The 24910-nt window shown below is 37.3% G+C and overlaps 1 long non-coding RNA gene across 2 annotated transcripts in view; it reads left to right on the top strand.

Annotated features, from left to right (window-relative positions):
* The window catches only part of LOC107975209 (uncharacterized), a 75447-nt gene that overhangs the window by 30029 nt on the left and 20508 nt on the right, over positions 1–24910 (top strand). Inside the window, exon 1 of one of the 2 annotated variants that reach the window (XR_001718552.3) lies at positions 15181–15493. The exons of the other annotated variant lie outside the window; for it this stretch is intronic. This is a non-coding gene — a long non-coding RNA (uncharacterized LOC107975209). Of the gene's footprint in view, positions 1–15180; positions 15494–24910 lie in introns of those variants that run through there. 2 annotated transcript variants of the gene reach the window in all.

Genomic DNA, 24910 nt, shown 5'->3' with positions numbered 1-24910 from the left:
AGAGGGGCTCCGTCAGGCCGCCACCAATGTTCACTTAAAGCCCATGGGCTCTTCTGTCAGCTCATGGTGATGCCTTGGTGGTCTTGGACAAAATTCGGAGGAATTCTCTGGATTACCAGGCAGAGGTTCTTGTTCTTTTCCCTTACTTTCTCCCAGGGAAATGGAATCTGTCTCTGTGCTCAGCCACCTGGAACTAGGGATGTGATGATGCAAGCACCTCTGTGGCCACCACTGGGACCTGAAGCCAGCATAGCACTGGGTCTGATCCAAGGCCCTTCCCTTCATGGCAGTGAGTTTCTCCAGACCCTGGACATGTCCAGGGAGCTAGGGATTAGAGTAAAAAACCTTAGCAATGTACCTGATATTCTATTCTACTGCAGCTAATCCGGCACTCAAACCACAATACAAAGTCCCTCCTGCTCTTCTTTCCCCTTTCCACAGACAGAGTACATACTGGTTGAATGAACAGCTAAATGGGAAAAGTGGAACTTAAGTCAAATGTCTTTGTTTCCCTGTTTTTTCCCAAGGTCAGTTTTGCCAAGGGTAAGGACAAATCAGTATACAAATAATGTGGGCATCCATGACCAGAAATACAGAGCAATTTTAACTCAAGTCCTGTGGCATCTCTTTGTGGCTCCTTATTGACAGTGGAAATAAAATTTCATAATGGTCTGCCCAATGAAACTTAAAACTCAATTCTATCTGAATTATTTTCCCCCAGTGTTTCTGTGTAAACCATCCAGCTCTGATCACAGCAGAAGTTCTGCAGATAACTTACTGAAATGGCATGTGTGTCCAACCTGGGTCAGTGCAGGAACATCAATATCACATTTGCTAAATTATATTGCTAATGAGGACATTTCTAGGAAGTTTCATTGACAGCCCCCTCATTTACATCCCAAGATGCATGCACAATTCCAATAGACCTTGAGAATGCTTGGGAAATCAGTCCATAAATCATTCTTCTAATGAGCAAAGAAAATATATCACATCTTACATTCACCACATGTTATAGCAAATAAAGGGGTATGTTTATTATTTACTTACTTTGGTTACATCAGCTTTTTAAGTCATTGTGGTTAAATTATAAAACTCTATTAAATGTCTTAGACTGTCTTCTATAGCAGAGTAGAGAAACTTGTAGTGGGAATTAGAGCACTTAGGTTTGTTTTTATCACACACGTACATATGTGGAAGCAGTTTACGTGCCATCTGCCCCTTGTTATAGTAGAGAATAATGCAATTGAAATTTTCCACAAAAAATACATTTTCAGGAAACAACAACAATGAGAATCTTTTCCTTTACAGGAAAGAAAATGGACAACTTAAAATATATAGAGAAGGGGTTAGGAACAATGGCTCATGCCTGTAATCCCAGCACTTTGGGAAGCCAAAGCAGAAGTATTACTGGAGGCCAGGAATTCAAGACCAGCCTGGGCAACATGGAGAGATCATGTCTCTACAAAAAAAAAATAATAATAAAAAATTAAATTAGCGGAACACAGTGGTGCATGCCTGTGGTCCTAGCTCCTCAAGAGGCTGAGGCAGGAAGATTGCTTGAGCCCAAGAGTTTGAGGTTGCAGTAAGCTATGATTGTGCCACTGCACTCCAGCCAGGATAACAGAATGAGATTCTGTCTCTAAATAAATAAATAAATAAATATAAATAAATGAAATATATATGTATAGAAGACATATTTGTGGAACAAGATTTGGCTTTCTACAAAGGAATGTATAGAATGAGGGAGTTTCTTTAAACTCTGAATTTTTTTCTTTTTTGTATTTCCAAGTTGCTTACATTCCTTCATATGTTCATTTCACAAATATTTATTGAGCATCTACTAAGTTTTATGCACTTTCTAAGTAGAGTTAGGGATATGCAATGTAGCAGACAGACATGAATGTAAACATGTATTGCTCTTATAATTAAGTTAAAAGAATATAGTCTCTCTGATCAAAATAATCTTGGCTTTTATAAAAGTTTGAGGGGAAAAACAGGGGAAGGAATTTTCAAAATTCCAAGAAAAACTGGTAAACCAGAAACTAAAATGAATGGAAGTCAGATTGCATCTACGTGGACATAGAAGAATTGGGTTGACAGAAGTTCAGAAAATACTTGAAACTTTTGAAATTAGTCTCTGATACTCCTAATATTATTATTTTAGTTCTTTGTTTCTTTAAAATTCTCTCCCATGAAGTTTTATAAACCTAGTGGCCTCCCCCTCATTAATTCACAGACCCTCTGGAGGCCAAAGCAGGGACTGGCAACCTTGTGTGGTGAGGCTGGAACACTCAGGCCTTCTAGAGGAAATGCTCACTGCACATTTCTGGAAGCAGTTTGGCAATATGCACTCTTCATTTCACATGATTATTGTGGAAAAATTTTCCTCAGATCTGGCTTTAGGAAAAATGAAGAAGAAACTGATAATGGAGCCCCAGATCCATCCTTCCTTCCCTTCCTTCCTTCCTTCCTTCCTCCCTCCCTCCCTCCCTCCCTCCCTTCCTCCCTCCCTCCCTTCCTCTCTCTCTCTCTCTCTTTCTCTCTCTCTCCCTCTCCCTCTCTTCCTTTTTTGAAGCAGGGTCTTTCTGTGTCACCCAGGCTGGAGTGCAGTGGTGTGATCACAGCTCACTGCAGCCTCTGCTTCCCAGGCTCAAGCAATCCTCCCACCTCACCCTCCCAAACTGCTGAGATTACAGGCATGAGCGACCACACCCAGCCCCAGATTCCCTTTCTATACCTTCCCCCTTCTTAAAGAGCCTCCTTCACCTCTAGTTGCTAGTGCCTCATGTTCTCTGTCCACAGACAGACTAATCTTAGGAGAGTCATTCACACCACAGTTCACATGGGGGATGCGTCTTTTCCTTTTTCCATTGGCATTTGCACTAGGCAAGGGTCAACCTCTCAAACAAGAGGAATCACGTCTAAATTTCTTATTTTATCATCTGAGAATTGGAGATGTGACTTTCAGCTCTGAAATTCTGTGGTTCTAAATGTGTAGCATCATGTTTGGCCACATTTTACTAGGTATTATGGGGTTGTGAGGGGAGCAGAGAAAAGCAGGAGGGTAAAACTCTTTGTGGAAGAGCCTTCTATCAGTTAGGGTGATTTTTCTTACAAGTAACAAAAAAAAAAAACCTAACAGTAGTTTAGCCAAGAATGTTACTTAATTACTCACATAACAGAAACTCTAGATGTGGGCATTTCTGGGTGAGGGTCAGTAGCTCAGCACTGCCAGGTCACCTAGTCTGTCTCTGTGACAGGCTTCTCTTCCCATCGTGATTTCCTGAAGGTCTGCTGAAGTGCCAAACATCACATTCTCATATAACAGTGTTCAGGAAAAGAAAGGAAAGGCAAAGGGCTGGATTCATGGGCCTTTCCTGCTTTGTCTGGGAGGAAACTCTTTCCCAGAGCCCTCAGCAAACTCTTCTTACATCTCATTGTCCTGAACTTGGTCAATTCTGCCATCTCTAGCAGTAAGGAGTTGACAGAGACCAACCATGATTTACCCTCTAGGGTTGGGCACATTGAGACTTGAGAAAAGTGGAGGTTTTGCTAGCGAGGGAAAGCCAATAGCATCCTGCCACAACCTTGAAACCACATCACTAAGTAGCTTCTCTGAATAGGTCTATAACCAGGCTTGAAAATGGATGAGGTCAAGCTAGGTACAGTGGCTCGCGTCTGCAATCCCAGCACTTTGGGGGGCTGAGGTAGGAGGTCACTTGAGCTGAGGAGTTCAACACCAGTCTAGACAACATAGTGAGGCTCCATCTTTTAAAAGAAAGTAGCCAGGCATGGTGGTGTGCACCTGTAGTCCCAGCTACTACTCAGGAGGCTGATGTAGGAGAATCACTTGAGCCCAGGAGGTTGAGGTTACAGTGAGCTGTGATTGTGCCACTACACTCCAGCCCGGGCAACAGAGAAAGACCCTGTCTCAAAAGAAAAAAGAAAGAAAGAAAATGTCTGAGGTCAAACACCTGGACTCATTCAGATCCCCTCTACCTTTCAGGTCCTGCCTTGCAACTCTGAGTTAAGAAGGGAAGAGGGTGTATGAAGAGAATATATGATGATGTTCTAAGTTGAAAGAGGAAACCAGATGGTGTAGCACTATGTCCAAATTTCCTACTCTCATAATTTGTCTTATATTTTTATACTTTAACTTAAGTGTATTCTGCTGAACATCTTCATTTACATCTACAAATTGATAGAAAAAGTAATATAATTTTTGGTTAGGCCATTCTCTTATGGAGATGGTCCACAGATGATTGTATTTGGTTTTATTTATTAATTCAAAATCTCCACTTATAAAATACTAGCATGCTAAGAAAACAGATAATTTGATCTGAGGCTTCTTTCATTGTATGCAGGATAATGGTGTTTTTTTGTTTTTTTGTTTTTGTTTGTTTCTTTGTTTGTTTGTTTTTTGAGACAGAGTTTCACTCTTGCTGCCCAGGCTGGAGTGCAATGGTGCAATCTCAGCTCACTGCAACCTCCACCTCCCGAGTTTAAGCGATTCTCCTGCCTCAGCCTCCTGAGTAGCTGGGATTACAGACACCCGCCACCATGCCCAGCTAATTTTTTTGTATTTTTAGTACAGACGGGGTTTCACCATGTTGGCCAGGCTGATCTTGAACTCCTGACCTCAGGTGATCCACCTGCCTTGGCCTCTCAAAGTGCTGGGATTACAGGTATGAGCCCAGCAGCGGGCTAATGTTTTAAACATTATGCAAATATTTCGTTTGTAATTTTAATTTTTTAAATAGATTTTTCTTATTTTCTTTTTTTGTTTATGTTTTTTAGAGACAGGGTCTCATTCTGTTCAGGCTGGAATGCAGTGGTGCAATTATGGCTGACTGAGGCCTTTAAACTCCTGGCTCAAGCAATTCTCCTGCCTCAGCCTCCTGAGTAGCTAGGACCACAGGTGCATTCTACCATGCCTGACTAATTTTTTAAAAAACTTTGTAGAGACAGGGTCTTGCTACATTGCCTAGCCTCGTATTTGTAATTTTAAAATTGCTGTTTTCCCAGACTAACCTTAGAGTAAGATCAAAATTCTCAGACTTCATAAGGGATAAGCAAAACTTTTGTATGAGGGCTAATGCAGGAAAAAAATAAGAATGTTTAAATGACACATTTTTAAAATCAAAATAAAAATAGTTTTATTGATTCCAAAGTAGAAAAAAGTCTCTATTTTTAGGATATATAGACCTGTTGCATTCAATAGAGGAAAGAGAGTTTTAAAATTTTCATTTCTTTTTTAGCCATTAAAATGTTGATATCTTGGCACTTTTGAAAAGAAGCAAACTTAGATGCAAATTAATCATTTATCTTTTATAGTTGAGTAGAATTTTACAGTTCATGAAATTTCTTCATGTGGATTACCTTATGTTATCTTTCCATTAATGTGTCAAAAAATTACTGTTATTCTGATTTACAGATGAAGAAACAGGTTCAAAAAGAATAAAATCACTTGCCTAAGAAGACAGAATGTTACCTATCAAGTTAGGGCTAAAATTAGATTGGTATATGCACGGTAACACTTACTAATGCCTAACCTGTGTCAAGCACCATTATGACACTGGAAATAATTAATAAAAATCAGACCTAACAGTTATTGAAGAGTGGGTGCCAGGCACTGTCTTAAATATTTACATGCATTATTTCACTTAATCCCCTCAACAAACCTATGAAATAGGAACTATTAAAATTCTCATTTTACAGGTGTAGAAACTGAAGTCTATAGAGTTGCATAAGGTCATACTTCTAGATATGGGGAATTACTGGCTCTTAATCATTTAACAAGCACATGTCTCTCTCATTTAATCATTTAACCCAAGCCACACCTGGGTTGTAGTTGTCCCTCTCTGATTGAGCTTCTCACGAGTTTCATCTGTGCAAGGTGGAGCCACATCGGGAAGCACTGGCTGCAATAATTCATGGTTATCTTTTCCAGTGCTCTGCATTTTTTCGTGACTCTCAAGTTGCTGTGATGGAATTCAAGAGAGAGCTAAACAACAAAAACATGCATCTGCTAGAAGAGCAAGGTTGTTGCTAGTCTCAGGTACAACTGAAATCAGAAACTTCAGTGCTGACTAAATTCTGATCTCTTGCTTTTCCTTTTGCGTTTATGTTGGTTTCATTTTTTTCTCATTACACATGGCTGTTTTTCAGACTGTAGGAAACTCAGTCACCAGTAGCTCATGCATTCATCTTCATCATTTTGGCTTTCACCAGTTAGAGATGGTCCAACTCTCTTGGTCTAGTTGGAAACAATTATACAAGAGGGTGGCTTATGTAAGAAGCCACCACTGGGCCAATCAAATGTAGTTAAGGAGATACATCATGTAAGACCATGTAAGAGCTGACATGTATAATTGTGCAATTTGTGCACTTCTCAAAGATGCCCAGCAGGAGGGCATGTGAAGATGGAAACCAAGCACGTTGTCTGCTCACCACACCATGCAGCATGGAGTAGGGATTTTCCCAAAGGAAGGGATTCCCTTTGCCTCTTTCTGACGCTGGGTTTTCCAAGCTGGGCACCCATGGAGCTGAGCCATTTTTCCACATTGATTAAGCTAGTGGTAGCCATGTGTAAAATATGACAGCTTCTGAGGAAATCATGTATTTTTAGATTGAGGAAGAAAAGGGAAGTATTCATTTCAGAAGAAGGAGAAATACTCACCAGAACACTGAGAGGGAACTTAAGCTATTGGCTGTGCTTTAAGTTGCCTAGAAGTATTGATGCTCTCTCTTTAGAAAACTATAAAATATTTTGAACAGTTTCACAATCAAGTCATGAAGAAAAAGATAAATAGAGGCTGTATGGTATGAGTAACAACCACTGCCATAGCAAGGTCTAAGCAGCATCTTGGAGAGCAGCTTGCTACTTTCCCTGGCGTGCACCATCACTGTAGATGACTCAGCTCTCTTGCACTGGGGTTCAAACACAACTTCATAATTTTTATGCAAAAATAGTCTGACATTTAATAGAGATGCCTGTTATTTTCCACTAGCATAGTGCTACTGAAAACATCTCAGCTTACATTAAAATGATACATTTAGCACCTGGCTTGTGGAGCTGTAAAGACATTAAAACAAACAAACAAACAAACAAACCAAAAAACTTAACTGATTTCTCATAGGCCAAACTAAGCTTTCTCTGGAATACAGTTATGCTACCTCTACCCAGCAGGCCTGGCATATCCTCCAAAGCTGTGGCTGTGTGGAGCTGGGTGACACTCAGCATGTCTAAAGATGGATGGAAAGAGGCAGACTCAGGGACTTGACCTGCTGGCCCCATTTCAATACAGTCCATCCAGCACACAAACCAAGATGTAAAGTCCCCAGTGTAGTTATTCTGGGACAACCAGTTGCCTTCTTCCCTGGGACACACATAAAAATCTTCAGACTGTGAACTTTGCAAACTTCATCAGGCAGAATGCAGTGAGGAGGGAAATCTGATATTTCAAAGGCTGGAACAACAAATTCACTTTTCATGTTGCTGCAGTATCTTCCCAAGCTTAAGAAGTTTTTGAATTTTAGACTCTCCATGGGTGGGTTCCACTTTCCTTCCCTCCTCATTGATCCTTGTTCCTTTCCTGCAGTTGCCTTTCTTTGATGGCCCCAATTGATGTGTGTGATTTAACCTCTTTCTACTCTTCTGCTTCCTCTTTCCTGGAGGTTTCTCTTTGTTCAGTGAAATAGGTCCTAGAGAAATGAGCAACACTGGGGACTCAGAGGAGCAGAAAAGTGGTAACAAAGCCATTCAGGGCGAGGATGGGCAATGCTCATAGTCAGTCTTCTCCCTCTCTCCTTTATTTCTCTTCTTTCATTATTTTCTTCTTATATGTCACTCATCATCCGTTCTTCACTTCTTCTTTTGTCTCTCTCCTCATCTTCCCTACCTATGACTAAGCCCTCCTTACAGAATTTCTCTTGTCAGGAATGCTAATAGCATGTTCAGTTCATTTTAAATTTGGTGATAGTTTATTGAATAGAAACAACATACTCTTCAGTAAGGGACTCAAGGGACTTCATGGGAAATGTGTGGTGTGTGTAGGAATCAACAGACTGTACACAAACATCCTAACTCTGCCTTGCCTTTCCCCATGTGTGAAACTTGTTTTTGGTAAGTAGAAGTCGCTTGTATCACTCCTGGGTGGAAGTTTTAAGGGCCAGTGCAGGAGCTGATGATAACAAGGCTGACAGAATGACATTTTTCCTATTGAGAAACCTTTGTGGAAAATTGCACCATGAAACTGCAGCTCGAAACGCACTGAAATCAAAAAGGTACGTCAATAATAGAATATTTCTGGTCTTCAGCATCTTAGTTTTACTTCTGTTTCAGGCAGAAAAGAGGGATACCAAATCAATTACAGTGCTGCCCTGTAAACTCTTCTTCCTACTCCCTGTTCTCTGACATACAGCTGGGCCTGCTGGTTCTTCGCCGGTAACCTCTGGGGATAGGGACACTGCTGTCTCCTTTACTGGTGTGTTAGAAGCAAGGGCAAGTCTTTCCCTGATTTCCTGCAGCACAGCAGAAACCAAGCTGTACTTCAAAGTAGACTTTATTGAAGATTTGAGGAAAATGGAAGAGAAATGCAACACTGAGAACACTTTACAGTTATTGGCTAGGCACAAGCCTGTCTCCTGGCTCCCTCCCTCTCTCCTGCCCAGATGGAGACTTTCTCCCCAAATACTCTCCATCCCTTACATTCATCCCAATGTCAGAAATGCTCCAGAAATCTCCCTACCTTAGACCTCTGGCCCCAAAGAGAAGGAAAATGTTCTCTCTCGAAAGTTTTCTATAAAATCCTTATTTCTTACTCCAGGCCTGATCATTTCCCAGGATGACTGATTTTGGGATCACCTGCTCCTTTAGAATAAACTGCATCTTCATCTTCACGTACCATGATCTTACCCTATGACTCCAACAAGACAATCACATAACTGTGCCAGAAAGTAGAAAATAGGCTCGGCTCTGGCAACAAACACTCCAAATGGTCAAAAGCAATCAACACAAACATTCATTTCTCATTTATGTGAAGCCCGATCTACATTGAGTAGTCCTACTGCATTACGTACATATACCATCTGGTAGCCTCTGGGACAGCTATGGCAGGAAAAGGAAATTCAGAGGGTTGAGGGGAGTATGATGGCCTACATCATTTCCACCCAGATAGCTAGAACTCAGCCTCAGGGGTGCAGCCAACCCCAGGGGAGCCAGGGAAGCCAACACTCTCTGTGAGTCCAACAGGAAGAAGTGCATTCGTAAACGCATAGCAGCATCTTTGCCACAGTACCTTTCCCAAGGTTTTAGGTAATCAATCAACAATTACACCCAAGTAAGGGATATTAACAGTCCAGCCCAGATGGAGTTGTACCAAGCTCAGCCTCAACACTTTTCTGATTCTTCTTATCAAGGTCTTTAAAAAAGTTCTAGGATGTTATCTCATCCAGGATCACCTTTTTACTTTAATACTATAGAAACATAAGTCAAAATGGAGGCTCTTGAACCAAAGAGTAGTTCAGTCACTTCTCATGTAGAGTACACTAAGTGGCACCAGGAAATGAGTGAAATATAAAATATATTGGATGAAAAACATGTCTCTACAGGTACCGAAGAGAGAAAAATCTGTAGAGAATTTGAAATGTTTATTCTCAAAATTGTAAGAAAAAGTTACTATATCCCATCAAAAAGTAGATAATATAAGAAGTCACTGGCCTAAAACTCCTAGAGCACAATTTGAGGGAACATAAAAGAATGCAGTAACTAATGGAATAACTCTGCTAGTGAATTAGGAACTGCAGAAAATATGGTAGAAATGATCTCTTTTTTCAAGGGCAGACATTTTAAAAATAATGTCTCAAAGATAGCTTCTTGTTCAGAAAGGTCTTTTACATAGTCTGTGTACTGTATTCAGGAAAATTTCTCATGGTGTTTCTATAGTATTTATTTTTTAGAATGACTTGAAATTTATTAATTCCAGACCTTTCCTTCTTCCTTGCCTGGCAAAATCCTGTTCCTTTGTCAATTTCTCTGTGAAGTTTCCTCTCATTCTGGGAAGGGTGAATACTTCGATTCTGGGTAATTCTGTTGCATTATTCTCCACACCTGTTTGACAAGATTTTTTACCTTAATATATTGTGATTTGTCTTTTTTATGTCTTTAGATAGTAGTAATACCTTCCCAAGGACAGGAGGTAGGTATTTTCATGCGTCTATCCCAGTGACTAGCACAGTACTTGGCACATAGGAGCCATGTGATCTATGTCAACTGCATGGATGAGTGGCATCTAAAGGTACCATTATTTCCCCCACCACACTTGGTCATATGTGTGTGTTTTGTGTGTGTGGGGGTATGAATTATATCTGTGTAGCATCATGTATGAAGGGATGTATCTAAAATTATATTGAACCTATCAAAATAGTTCACTGATTAAAATATAGAAAAGGTTTGAGAACTATTTATATAGGCAATTCCACCACAAGAAGAAAGTCTGAGGTTCTTATTTGCCAAATAAAACTTGTCATACTCCACAGTGGTAACCCATATTTACCTCTGAGCCATTTCTTTCATAGTTAAAATCAGAAAATTAAAAAACTTTTTTTTCTTAAAGGCATGTGAGACACTGTTGTAACTCAGGTGGGTAGTTTATAATACTTTTAGTGTGAAATAAAGAAAATTATTGAAATTTTTTCTCAGTATAAACTTTTAAGCCCACATGATAAATCAGCATTTACAACAAATTTCTTCATGTGAGTTCTGGTCTCCTGATTTACCTCATATTTTCTGAGATGTAAGCATGATAAACCTTGCTGAAAAACAAAAAGAGAGAGTGGTAGATTTTAATTGAATTATCACAGAACTGCATTGCTATGTTTTCCCATTTATCGTAGGCAATGGTATTTTGTTATTTGTCAACCCCCCCTGCAAATGTTTTTTTTCTTTCTGTAAGTCAAAAAAGTCTTCTTCAGGGCATTTAGGGTAAGTTGTAATAACATATGTAATAAATAATTCTCTTCTATCAATGTACACAGTGAATATTATTAATGGGAAACTTTTTGCATGGTCCCTGAAAATAGCCAATAACTCAACTTGTCAGCATTTTGATAACTACAGGCTTCAATTCAGCATGAAGAAATATAGGATTCTATTTAGCAGTTTCAAAAGCAATGAATACAGATGATGAACTCTCTCCTTTCCAGCAAAGAGATGCAAATTATTATACCTAGACACTTATTTCTAATAATGTCATTTCAATTTACTTCTCATTTACCTGATATTACAAGTATTTGTCTAGGTGTTGGATCAGAATTTAATCACAATTTCAGAGTTCCAGGCCTGGTCTGAAGCACCAGCTGAAAATCTTATTAGCAACTGAGTGACAATGTTTCTCATCCTTTCCCTATGCTATCTTATCTCCTTTCTTTTCTACCTTTCAAGTTTATTTATAAACATCCCAGAAATAGCTATTTGAATGAGAATTAATCATGAAATCAAGATAGTTGTTACCTGGGCATGGCTTTTGTCTTGATCCTCCTTCCATCTTTGGTCACTTCAAGACACAGATTACGCCTCCTTATTTTTTAATACACTTCCTTCCTCTTTGCCCGAACACCCTCAGTCTGGTTGAACGAAAAGGAATAGATGTCCTCAGATAGCCTAGCATCAAGCTGTTCCCAGGAAGAACTGCACGGTGGCCAACTGAAATGGGCAAACTACCAATACCAGGATGCTCATCTCACTAGTAAGGCCATTCCTCAGACTGCAAAGCCTCCTGGCTCCCATTGTCTTGCCATTGGTAGGTGCCACCTGTTCCTCTCAACTTCATCCACCTGCAGAGGTATGGGAATCTTTCTCCTAGAGTATAACCCATCCTTCTCCAAAGCATGTTAAGAGTTGAAGGACCATGTACATTTTAATGCTTTCTTTCTATAAGATTCCCCAACCTATTTCAGCTAGCACAAAATGTCGTGTTGTTTATGGTGTTAGTCTCACACCTGCCTCAACACTCAAGTTTGTCTTCTCCGTTTTCCCATGCACCTGTGCTTCCCTCCTGTGTCAATCTGCATTGTGCTCATCCATTACTCCTGGAGTGGGCTATTAGGCTATAGGCTCCCCGAGGGCAGGTACCGCATCGTATACTTCACTGTACCCAGAGGGTCTAGCATGGTGGTAGAACATGCTCAACACTGTTGAATGAATGCTTGAATAGTCAAAAAGCACCAACAGCAAAATGAGAGAAATGTTAGCTTGGGTACTTCTTTTATACTCATAGATTTCTCACATCTACTTTTTAGTGGGATTTTATTTTGCCTGCAAAATCAACTCTGATGTAAAGAGCAGAACTATTCTTGAAGATGGTACATTGTAGCTAGCTCCAGAGATGTCCTAGCAAATGTTTATTGATATAGCTGATTTCATGCTATCAGCATGTTGTCATCGAGCGTTGAAAAGAGATGTTCAGTAGTACATCATTCAATAGTATTTTCATCAGATAGCTACAATATGAGAAAATTACCTCAAGAGTACAGATAACAGTAAAATGTAGCAAAAATAAGAAGTGAAGGAATACCAGTATTTATGACGTTTGTTGTATATAATTTAATTGTAAGTTTAATATATTTTTAAATAATAGATGTATGTAACAATTGGCTTACAAAATTCCTGAGAATTTCATCATTTCCTCTTATTACACTGTAGGAGTTGACTCCAGCACACCACTCAATAAGACTATTCCAATCTGCCTTCAGTACCCAAACCTTCCCCCTCTAGCCTAGATCCCATGCAGGACCACTTTAACCAGTTCTTTGCCAGCATTCTCCACCACAAATATGTGCTGTTTAATTAAAACAACTAGTTGTTTTGGTTAATAGCAGAGAAGTACAAAAGTTTGTAAGAAAAGGGAGTGAGATCAGAAAGAAGGTTGGGACATTCTTTGACGCTCTAAAACCTTACTACATATCTTGAGTTGCAGGTGAATAGCCTGCTTCAACTAAATATTTTGTATTTGGTACCATAGGCCACTTCTGTGCCTCACTACCTCCACAATCCAACTTGATTTCTGTCCCTCATTTTCTGTCTAACTGTATTTTCTGTCATGTGCGCCTCCTTTTCAACCTTCTCAATTGCAGAAACCTTTGAAATGATACTTCATTTCAAAATTGTCTCTTGACTTTGGATGAAAGGTGATGATTCCACCAATATTGCCCCACCATACAACATCAAATTTGCTCTTGTTTTTTTAAACCACACCAAAATACTTCCATGGTGCCTTGATTTTGTGGCTATATTATAAATGTATTGAATATTTTCATCACCCTTTTCTATATATGCTTCCGACTGTCTGCTCTTCATGGGAAGTGCTTAGGAATCAGATCATGGGGTTTTTTTGTTTTGTTTTGTTTGCATCTCACTGAGTAAAGAATCATGCCCAGAATCATGTCTTTTCATAGATTTCAGAATGGTAATTTTCTTTCTTTTTTTAACTTTTATTTTGAGTTCAGGGGTACATGTGCAGGTTTGTTGTATAGGTAAACTTGTATCATGAAGGTTTGTTGTACAGATTATTTTGTCACCCAGGTAATAAACCTAATCCTCTTCCTCCTCCACCCTCCACCCTCTTGTAGACCCCAATGTGTGTTGTTCCCCTCTATGTGTCATGTGTTCTCATCATTTAGCTCCCACGTATAAGTGGGAACATGAGGTATTTGATTTTCTGTTTGTGCATTAGTTTGCTAAGTATAATGGCCTCCAGCTCCATCCATGTCCCTGCAAAGGACATGATCTCATTCTTTTTTATGGCTGCATAGTATTACAAGGTGTGTATGTACCACACTATATTTAGCCAGTCTATCATTGATGGGCATTTAGGCTGATTCCATGTCTTTGCTATTGTGAATGGTGCTGCAATGTACATACCTGTGCATGTGTCTTTTTAGTAGAACAATTTATATTCATTTGGGTATATATCCAGTAATGGGATTGCTGGGTCGAATGTTATTTCTGTCTTAGGTCTTTGAGGAATTGCCAACTGCCTTTCACAATGGTTGAACTAATTTACACTCCCACCAACAGAGTATACAGTGTTCCCTTTTCTCCACAACTGTGCCAGCATCTGTTATTTTTTTACTTTTTTTTATAGTCATCCTTACTCATATGAGATGGTATCTCATTGCGGTTTTGATTTGCATTTCTCTAATGATCAGTGATGTTGAGCTTTTTTTCATATGGTTGTTTGCTGTATCTATGTCTTCTTTTGAGAACTGGCTGTTCATGTCCTTTGCCCACTTTTTAATGTTTTTTTTTCTTGTAAATTTGTTGAAGTTCCTTACAAATGCTGGATAAAAATGGTAATTCTCATGAAGAATTAATTGATAGATGTAGATTCATGCATGTGAGCAGCAACACATGAAATGGTGACTCTATCTTAGAGTATGAGTCCTCTATAAAAAGCAAGTGATGATGATGATAATGCTTTCAAACTTCTGGCACTGTTCCTGTGTCTTAGCACATTATTCATGCATGATAACCTATACAGAAATTGTGCCAAGACACACTCTAAAAAATCCGCAATCATCATGTCTTTCCTTATATATCTTCTAAGTTATGGATACATGGCACATAAACAAATTCCAGCTATTTTGTGCATTAAGAGTAATGAAGCCGTTTTACAGTTGCCTCATCCTTAAAAACAGAAACAACCATTAGATTTCATTTCTAAATGTTTAATTCATTGCCACACTCATCATCATCTGGGCTACAGATGGCAGACATACTTTCAAAAATTCTATTTCTAAGTAAACAGCATTTCCTTGAACAGCCCTGAAGAGAGAACATACATTATTTACATTCCTCTCAGTTCTCTGCATTTTGCCCAAGTTTACAAGCATATTTGGGATGAGACTGATATCACTGTAAAGCAAGTGTGTGCTCTCAAATTTGGTTAAGGAAAAAAACCAAACTAGAATAGAGGAAAATCCCTTTAAAAGAGATTCTTTTGGTTAGGTTGCTTTATTTTTTTAAAGTTTGCATATAGCTTACTCAGTCTTTTTTAAAGACACACTTATCATTTACATTCCTATTTTCTCTGCTCATAAATTCCTGGCCAAATGTAGTTCACTTAATTAACAGCTCTCTAAATAGATTGAGTTTTCTGCCTTAGGGGATGAGACGCTGGAAGGCAGAAACTCCTGCATTGTCTGGCAAAGCTCCAGAAGTGCCTAATCACATGCTTGAACTGAAGAAATATAACAGACCCAAATGCAGATGACAGGAGCAGAGACGGAGGCCACTGGGCACAAGAGAGATTTGGGATGGAGAGCTGGTGAGCCTTTCTCTGTTCTCCACATCTGAAAGGCTGGCTTTAGGCACAATATTTATGAACTTTAGCAATATGCACGAATCAAATGAGCTGAAAAATCAGACCAGGCAGATAAAAGCAAAATCATCTTACTGAAATTCCTGGAAACAACAGTTTCAGCCATTTGACATGTAAGTATATATCCTTTGGTCATCGAAGTATGAAACATATAAAGAAAACTTTAAAAGAAAAATAAAATACATAAAATGAAGATTATAGAAATCATCAAGTTAATGAATTTACTAGACTTACAGTAATTTATACCTCTCTACAACATGAATATTAGTTATATTTCAGAGCTTTGCTACTAGCAGCACTGATTTCTGGGCTGCAAGATAACTGGGGCAAAGGTTGTTCTGGGATCCTATTGAATTGGCTGGCTACGTGCTTTTAAAAAGCAATCATGTATTTCGTACAGCTGAGATTAAAGTGGGACAGCAATATTTCGAACTTGAAACATTTGTGACAATTACAGACTTTGATCACATTTTATGTCCTTCTTTATATATACATATATATGTAAACTTTTTATTTTAATATATGTAGTTTGTATTTTTGTTTCGATGCAGGATCTCACTCTGCCTCCCAGGCTGGAGTGCTGTGGTACAATCATGGCTCACTGCAGCCTCCACCTCCTGGGCTCAAGTGACCCCAGGAGGATCCCAGGAGCCTCCCAAGTAACTGGGACTATGGGTGTGAGCCACCACACCTGTCTAATTTTTTTTTTTTTTTTTTTTTGTAGAGACAGGGTCTCACTGTGTTGCTCAGGCTGTCTTGAACCCTTGGGCTCAAGCAATCCTCCCACCTCGGCCTTCCAAAGTGTTGGAATTATAGGCGTGAGCCACCATACCCAGCTCTTTATATATTTTTACTCCTAGGTCGATCTGATACTTGACCAACAAGGATCAACTGGAGGAAAAAAAAAAAAAAAATATATATATATATATATATATATATATATATATGTTTCTAAAGATAGATTGCACCACCCGAATTTTACCTGCAATAAACTGTTAAATGTTGTTATATTATTAACTTTTTTCCAAAAAAGCAACCCAGTTAGAGAGCTCAAGCCCTGCTTCTGACTTAGGGAATACTTGTTACCTGATTTCATGTATTCAATAACAATTAATTATTAAACACCTGCCCTGGGACAAACATAATGCTAGGTCATGTGTTACCAGCTAAAACAACAAACACGAAACTTTGAATGGGAATGGAAAAAGTGTGTAAAGATACAAATTACACTTCGCAGTTTTTCAAAGATCTGATTGTGGCTGAGCAATCCTGGCCCAAGAGCAGAGGCTGGAAAATAGAACCACCGGTTCTTTTTTTTCACCTGCCAGTTGTTTTCTTTTTGAATTAATTAAATACTTTATTTTATTTTATGTTGGTTTTTTGAGACAGGGTCTCTCTCTGTCACTCTGTTCCCAAGTCTGGAGTGAAGTGATGCGATCTCAGCTCACTGCAACCTCCACCTCCCGGGGTCAAGTGATTCTCCTGTCTCAGTTTCCTGAGTAGCTGGGCGCCACCACGCCCAGCTAATTTTTTGTATTGTTAGTAGAGACATGGTTTCACCATGTTGGCCGGGTTGGTCTTAAACTCCTGGCCTCAAGTGATCTGCCTGCCTTGGCCTTCCAAAGTGCTAGGATTACAGGCATGAGCTACCACGCACTACCTGACTTAAAAATTTTTAAATTAGGAGATTATGTACCAAAAAATCCATATTTCTATATTCTCTTGAAAAATCAGACTATTTGGGCCAGTATTTCTGCAGCGCCACAACCCACTGCCTCACAGTAGTGACCTTTAAATGGGTCTTGAGTTCTTCAATTTAAGAGTTTCCCAGTTTCCTCAGGCTCAAAATGAATGCCTGGTGTGATTATACCCAAGGACTTCACTCATTTATCCTACTTACCTGGCCAGAGAGGCATTTGGGATGCCTGTCTTAGAATTCCATATAGGCATTGTTTTAGATCCTCCACTAAAATGTGTGTGACCTAGAGCAAATCACATGTCCTTTCTGTGCCTCTGTTTACCTCAACCTCTAAAATGCGGATAATAGTATGGCTCATAGTGTTGATGTGAAGATTAAACAACTCTGGCAAAATACCTGCTACATAATATGTGCTATAAATATGTGAGCCATTGTAATTAATTTATTATTAATACCTATATCATAATCATATAATTACATGATTAAGAATTGACACAATTATTAAATTGTGTAAACTATTAATTCTCTGATAGTTATATATTATCAGCAGGAATATGTCAAGAGTAATCAATAAACTGTAATTAGCTGTGATATATCTTGCTGGTGGTTTGTAGAAGCAGATTTACTGTGAAACTAATTAAACTTCAGAGCTCTTTACTTTCATGGACCATTTCCAAGGCCCTGAGAAGGAACCCAGAAATGTGTTCACATAATCATATGTTTTTGTAAAATATACCAAAGTAAGATATTTTCACTAGTTGAGACAATTGTCTCTTTCCACTGCAATTCTTTCTTTGTCATACTTGCTCTTGGGTGTCAGAGGCTTTAGAATAGCATGGGTTTGGGGTGATACCAACAAAGAGAGTTGATCTGGGAAAGCATTTATTTTTTGCTTCATAGGGCATATAAAGCTCATGGTCATTTTTGGCATTGTTATTTATTGTTAGTTGTCTAGGTATAGGAATGACTTTCAAGAATACCACTATTGTTCATGGTGCTGATGCATCCAACATGAAACATGAAGTATATAGGTCCAGAGATTATGTTTCACTGTGAACATGCAGTATCTACCTAGCCCTGGAACTATGCAGGTTGTTCAGGTAAACAAAGCTTAGGATGTGTAGAACTGGAGCTAGTCTGCTGAAATTTCTTCCAATTATCAGATATGCAAAATTGGAGGATTTGGTTTTCCACAATGCTTAATCAAAATGGACGTTCTAACAGGGACAAACTAAATAATTTGGAATACACCATTTTAAATACTCTATACATTTTTTCCTTTTTTGATAGGAGTCATGCAAGAGAGGATTTATAAGAATGCTTATGTTTATAGAGCAAAACTATAGCAGCACCACATGCATCTAGAATGACTGTGTGTGAAGTTTTACGCATCCCATTATATGAGATCATATACTAGCCTGAATGCATCTCATCCCAACAGTAGTTTCAGAAGAAAAAGCATACAATATTGACACTGATATAGCAAAACCAACTGATCATCAAAACTGCACATGAATTGCCCCAAAGGTAGTAAAATGGCCTGAATAAAAGAATATTCCCATGATAAAAATCCCTACAGTTATCCATGAACAAGTCAATGTATGTACCATAGGAGTAATTTGATTACTAGTTTATGTAGCCCTATACAATGTAGGAGCATTTTAAAAATTTATTTGAATTGTGCTTTTGTGAACCTTATATTCAGATTAATTTTGTATGTTTTCCCAAAATTATTGGAATTATCAAAATCTAAATAAAATGGAGAGAAGTATCCTACCAAAAGCTAAAAATCTATTCTGAAGAAAGAAGACTTGCAACAGCTTCAAAATCTCAAACATCTGTTGTTGTATCACAAGGAAACTGAAATCTTTCACGGGCAAAGTCATGAGATAAAGAAAAAGGATCAAAATAGCCAAAAAAAAAAGGTAATAAAAATTACAACTGAAAAGGTAAATGTTTTTATGAGAATTAGAACACTTTCAAAAGGAAAACAAAAAAAAAGAAGGTAAAGGAGAGCAAAAAGGAAAAATTTTAAGTTCAATAGAACACTCCAGATGGTCAGCAGCAGCTCCACTTTGATGAATACTTGATTTTGTTAAGTACCATGTTTCCTTTCATTATGTTCAGTTACAGAAGGCAATAATTGTATTCAAAATTGTTAAATAAATGATAGCTTTCTCAAAATTGTAATCCCAATAGTATGTGCAGAGAACTAAAGTGAATGTACAATAAACAAAAAGATGAATTACAAACAGATATGAAAAAATTGTAAATGGTTAGATTATGATGAGATCTCAACTAGCCTAGACCAACCCTAAATGTTGCATTAATTGTAAACTGCTTTCAGTGAGACAGACACAGCTTACATAAGATGAGTGTTTAGGCTGAAAGACTCTATTTGGGAATTTCTTAGTCGCAAAGACTACACAGAGTACAAGGAAGCTGTGCTTACTTGTATTACAGTCATCCCTTGGTATCCATGGGGTGTTCACTCCAGGACTCCCTATGGATACCAAAATCCATGGATGCTCAAGTCCCCATATAAAATGGCATAATATTTACATATAGCCAATGTACATCCTCTGGTATACTTTAAATCATCCCTAGATTACTTATAATATCTAATGCAGTGTAAATACTGTGCAAATAGTTGTTATACTGTGTTTAGAAAATGACAAGAAAAAATGTTTGTACATGTTCAATGCAGACATAACTACCTTTTTTATTTTTAAAATACATTTGATCTGTAGTTGGTTGAATCCACTGATAGAGAACTCATAGATAAGAAGGACCAACTGTATATGCAAGACAAACACACTGGATCAGTGTCTTAAAGAACAAAGGCAATTCAGTATTATCTCTGGAGTGCTAAAAGATATTTACAGTTGTCAAGTTTTAAGTGAAAAATTTTTACTCTTCAGAGTCATGATGAACAGTGAGGTTTTTAAAAGGCATAAATGTTACAGGAATCATCTAATTATGGAAGTTAATCCATTGTTGTACAAAGACTTGGAAAAATGCGAAAGTGAAAAAACAAATGTGACTTACTTCACAAAACACTTTACAAAAAATAATTGAAATAATGAGTATGTGCAAAATGAAGTGGTAAAATAAACACCATATACTATTCCACTAATATGGATTCTACACTGGATGTGACACACTGAACACTTGGTAATGGTGCAAAATTGTTATCAAAAAATTATGAGTCATTTAAAATTTTTTCCAAATAAAAATAATGTGTTAATTTCTTCAACCAATGAAATATGTTCTGGGCAATTGTAACCTGCCATGGGAAAACATTTGCCATTGGTTGTGTGATAACATAGCAGTTATGAGAGATGAGGACTATGTGAACTCTTTAAAAACATGAATATATTAACATGTGTTTCTTCTTTCCTTCATTTCATCAGATTAAAAATTGCTTCTCAGGATGAGAAGTCATTAATTACTTTGTTATTTTGCAACGATTTTTTAATAGGCTTTAACTTTTAGAGCAGCTTTAGTCTCACAGCAAAATTGAACTGAAGATACATATTTCCCACATCCCCACTCCCCTACACCTGCGCAGCCTCCCCCGTTATCAACATTCCCCACCAGAGTGGCACATTTGTTACAATTGATGAATCTGAATTAAGAAGTCATTATCACCCAGAGTCCATAGTTTTTACAGGGTTCATTCTTCATACTGTACCATCTATCGGTTTGGATAAACTTACAACAGGTACCCACCATTATACTGTCATACCGAATAGTTTCAGTGCCCTAAGAATCCTCTGTGCTCTGCCTATTCAACCCCTCCTCTCCTCAATCTTTTGCAACCACTGACTGATATTTTTACTGTCTCCAAAGTTTTTCTTTTTCCAGAGTGTCATATAATTGGAATCATATAGTATGTAACATTTTCAGATTGTCTTCTTTCACTTAGTAATACAACATTTAAGATTACTTCATGTCTTTTCATATCTTGATAGCTCATTTCTCTTTGTCATTGAATAATATTCAGTTGTCTACATGTACCACAGTTTATCCATTCACCTACTGAAGAACATCTTGGTTGCTTCCAAATTTTGGCATTTATTAATAAAGTTGCTGTAGACATTCACGTTCAGGTTTTTGTGTGGACCTAAGTTTTCAACTCCCTTGGGTAAATATCAAGAAGTGTGATCACTAGATTATACAGTTAGTGTATTGTTTAGTTTTGTAAGAAACTGACAAACTGACCTCTGTAGTGTCTCTACCAGTCTTCATTCTGTAAGCAATGAATGAGAGTTCCAGTTGTTCTACTTCCTTGTCAGCATTTGGTATTGTCAATGTTCTAGATTTTGGCCATTATAATAGGTAGGTAGTGGTATTTCATTGTTGTTTTAATTTGCATTTCCCTGATGACATATGATATGAAGCAGATTTTCATGTTTATTTGCTGTGTATATTTGGTTAGGTGTCTATTAAGGTCTTTGATCCATTTTTTAATGAAGATGTTCATTTTCTTATTCTTGAGTTTTAAAAGTTCTTTGTATATTTTGGATATCAGTTTTTAATCAGATACATCTTTACAAATAATTTCTCCCAGTCTGGGGCTTGTGTTCTTATTCTTTTGACAGTGTCTTCTGCAGAGCAGAAGTTATTTAATTTTTACAAAGTTTGGCTTATCAATTCTTTCTTTCATGGATTGTGCCTTTGGTGTTGTATCTAAAAAGTCTATTAGGTTGGTGCAAAAGTAATTGTGGTTTTTACCATTAAAAGTAATGGCAACAACCACAATTACTTTTACACCAACCTAGATATTTATTTTATACTTCGTGTTTTACATTTAGGTCTATGATCCATTTTGAGTTGATTTTTGTGTGTGTGAAGTTTGTGAGATCTGAATCTATGTTCAACTTTTTACATGTGGATGTTCACTCATTTGTTGAAGACTATCTCTATCATATTGCCTTTTCTTGTTTGTGAAAGACCAGTTTATTATATTATTGTTGGTCTCTTTCTGGGCTTTCTATTATGTTCCACTGATGTATTTGTCTATTCTTTTTACCAATACTATGCTTGATTACAGCTTTATAGTAAATATTGACATGGGGTATTATCAGTCCTCCCACTTTGATTTTCTTCAATATTTTGTTGAACATTCTGGATCTTTTCCTTTTCCATATAAACTCTAAAAACAATTTGTTTATATCCATAAGACAACTTACCAGGATTTTGATTTGGATTATTTGTATCTAAAGGTCAGGTTGGGAAGAACAAACATTTTGAAAAAATTGAGTCTATCCATGAATATAAAATATCTCTTCATTTGTTTAGTTCTGCTTTGATTTCTTAATCAGAGCTTTGTAGTTTTTCTTGTATAAATCTTATGAATTTTTATTAGGTTTATACCTGAGTATTTCATTTTTCAGCATGTTAATATAAGTGGTAGTATGTTTTTAATTTCAAATTCTACCTGTTTGTTGTTGGGAAAACAATTGACTTTTGTATAATAACCTCATATCCTGAAAACTTGCTATATTTACTTAGTCGTTTTTTTGTTGATTCTTTCAGATTTTCTACATAGACAAAGATGTCATCTGTGGATAAAGACAGCTTGATATCTTCCTTCCCAGTCTGTATACTTTTGTGGTTTTTTTTGTTTTTGTTTGTTTGTTTTTTTAATTGAGACAGAGTCTCACTCTGTCACCCAGGCTGGAGTGCAGTGGCACCATCTCGGCTCACTACAAGCTCTGCCTCCCAGGTTCACGCCATTCTCCTGCCTCAGCCTCCCAAGTAGCTGGGACTACAGGTGCCTGCCACCACACCCGGCTATTTTTTTTTTTTTGTATTTTTAGTAGAGACGGGGTTTCACCATGTTAGCCAGGATGGTCTCGATCTTCTGACCTCGTGATCCACCCATCTTGGCCCCCCAAAGTGCTGGGATTACAGGTGTGAGCCACCGCACCCAGCCCCCAGTCTGTATACTTTTTATTTCCTTTTCTTGTCCTATTGCATTAGCTAGTGCATCCATTATGATATTAAAAAGGAATGGTGAGAGGGGACATGCTTGCCTTCTTCCTGACATTAGCACTAAAGCTTCTAGTTTTACACTATTAAATATGATGTTAGATTTTGTAGATGTTCTTTATCAAGTTGAGAAAGTTTCTCTCTATTCCTAGTTTGCTGAGATGCAATACATTTCTAATGCGTCTTAGTTTTTAAATTTAACTCTAGCTATACTTTTCTTTAATGGCCATTCAAATCTAGATGGCAATATATTACCCTCAACTCCCTCCTGGGTGAGAAACTTGAAGCTATACTAGGGAAATTAAAAGCCAGGAAACAGTTTAGTTTTATTCTTAGTAAAATAAAAAGAATAAAAAACTTTCATATAGTCTTGTAAATACTAGACTGCATAAAGCATGTGAAAATCACGTAAAAAGCATTTGCATTCTATAATTATAGTTACTGACTTTGTATCTTTTTTCTAATCATTAATAAATGAAGAAAACTTAGAAAGTAGTGAATAGAAGAAAATTTTTTAAATCATTCAGAATTAACCACCAAAGAATAACCAAGTTTACCATTTTGATGTATTTCCTTTGATTTAAAAAAAAATGCATGCTGCTTGCAAATTTATCACAAGTATATTTCAAGTATAATAAATTTTGTAACATTCTGTTTTAGTCTGAATTTTTATAGTTAAAATGAAAACAAGACTTTTCCCAAATAGCTTTTAAAACATAATTTTTAGTGAGAGTTTAATATGTTATCACGATTGTTTTAAATTTTATTTTTAAAATGATTTGAAAAAATTTAAAAATTTCTCTATTATTGTATTTTTTTTTTGCTATTATATAATGTTATGATAAACATCCTGAGACTCACACACACTAACTTTTTAAACCTTATATTCAGTTATTATCTTAGGATAGATTACTAAAAGTGGAATCACTAGACCAAGAGATAAAAAATATTTAGAGTTGTTTTACATGTTGTCAAACTCAGTGGAGCTTAAAATGACTGAATAATTAAAATTTGATTACTGTGAATTTTTTATACCACAAGGAACAGTTCTTAGGGTAAAGGGGTAAATTAAAATTTAGGAGAGAGTAAATATATGTAACATGATGGCAACATATTGCAATGTATGAGTCAGCCAAGAAAATGTGATTGAAGATTTCAGAGACCTTTGGGCTGCAGCCAGAGTGAGATTTCTTATGTGTTCTATACTAGGTTATTCTATTCCCAGGTGGACTCCCAGCCCCTCATCTGTCTTCACATGTTTATAAATGGAAACACTGGCTTTCCTCTACAGTTTCTATGATGTGTGGCCCTTTGCATAGGAGTAGCTATTTGAATGACAAACAGATATCACGTGCTGAAGAAATTGAAGGTTTTAAATTATGAACTTTAGGTGTGTTTTAAACAGCAAGCTTCGGAAAAAATAAAGGAAACAAAAGCCCATTCTTCTTTTTATCACCACAATCACAAATCAACTCTTCCTCACTGTATCTGGCAATGTTTTGCAGTATATTAAGCCTTTGGGGCTTAGAATAATGGTTTAGTTTGATTAATGAATAGGATTAGTTTAAGAAAAGATCAAGGTTGAAGGCATTGTTTATTACTAGATATATTTTGTTATGTAAATGGAAATGCAAATGAATTTTATGTTCCATATACCTGGGGTGCTGTGGAATCATTAATCATAGCTGTCTTCCCCACAGCTATGATTTCCAGCAAGTGCTAGCACTCCAGGTCTGCATAGCCCCCCAAAAAACATCTCATAGATAAAAAGAACATCATTCTCAACTCATGCTGATGGTAAAATTTTTCCAACATATTTTCCAACATATTTTCA

The sequence above is a fragment of the Pan troglodytes genome, chromosome 5 (genome assembly GCF_028858775.2).
Source record: "Pan troglodytes isolate AG18354 chromosome 5, NHGRI_mPanTro3-v2.0_pri, whole genome shotgun sequence".
Lineage (NCBI taxonomy): Eukaryota > Metazoa > Chordata > Mammalia > Primates > Hominidae > Pan > Pan troglodytes.
Note: the sequence above shows the minus strand (reverse complement) of the source record. Positions and strands in the feature narration are given on the sequence as shown.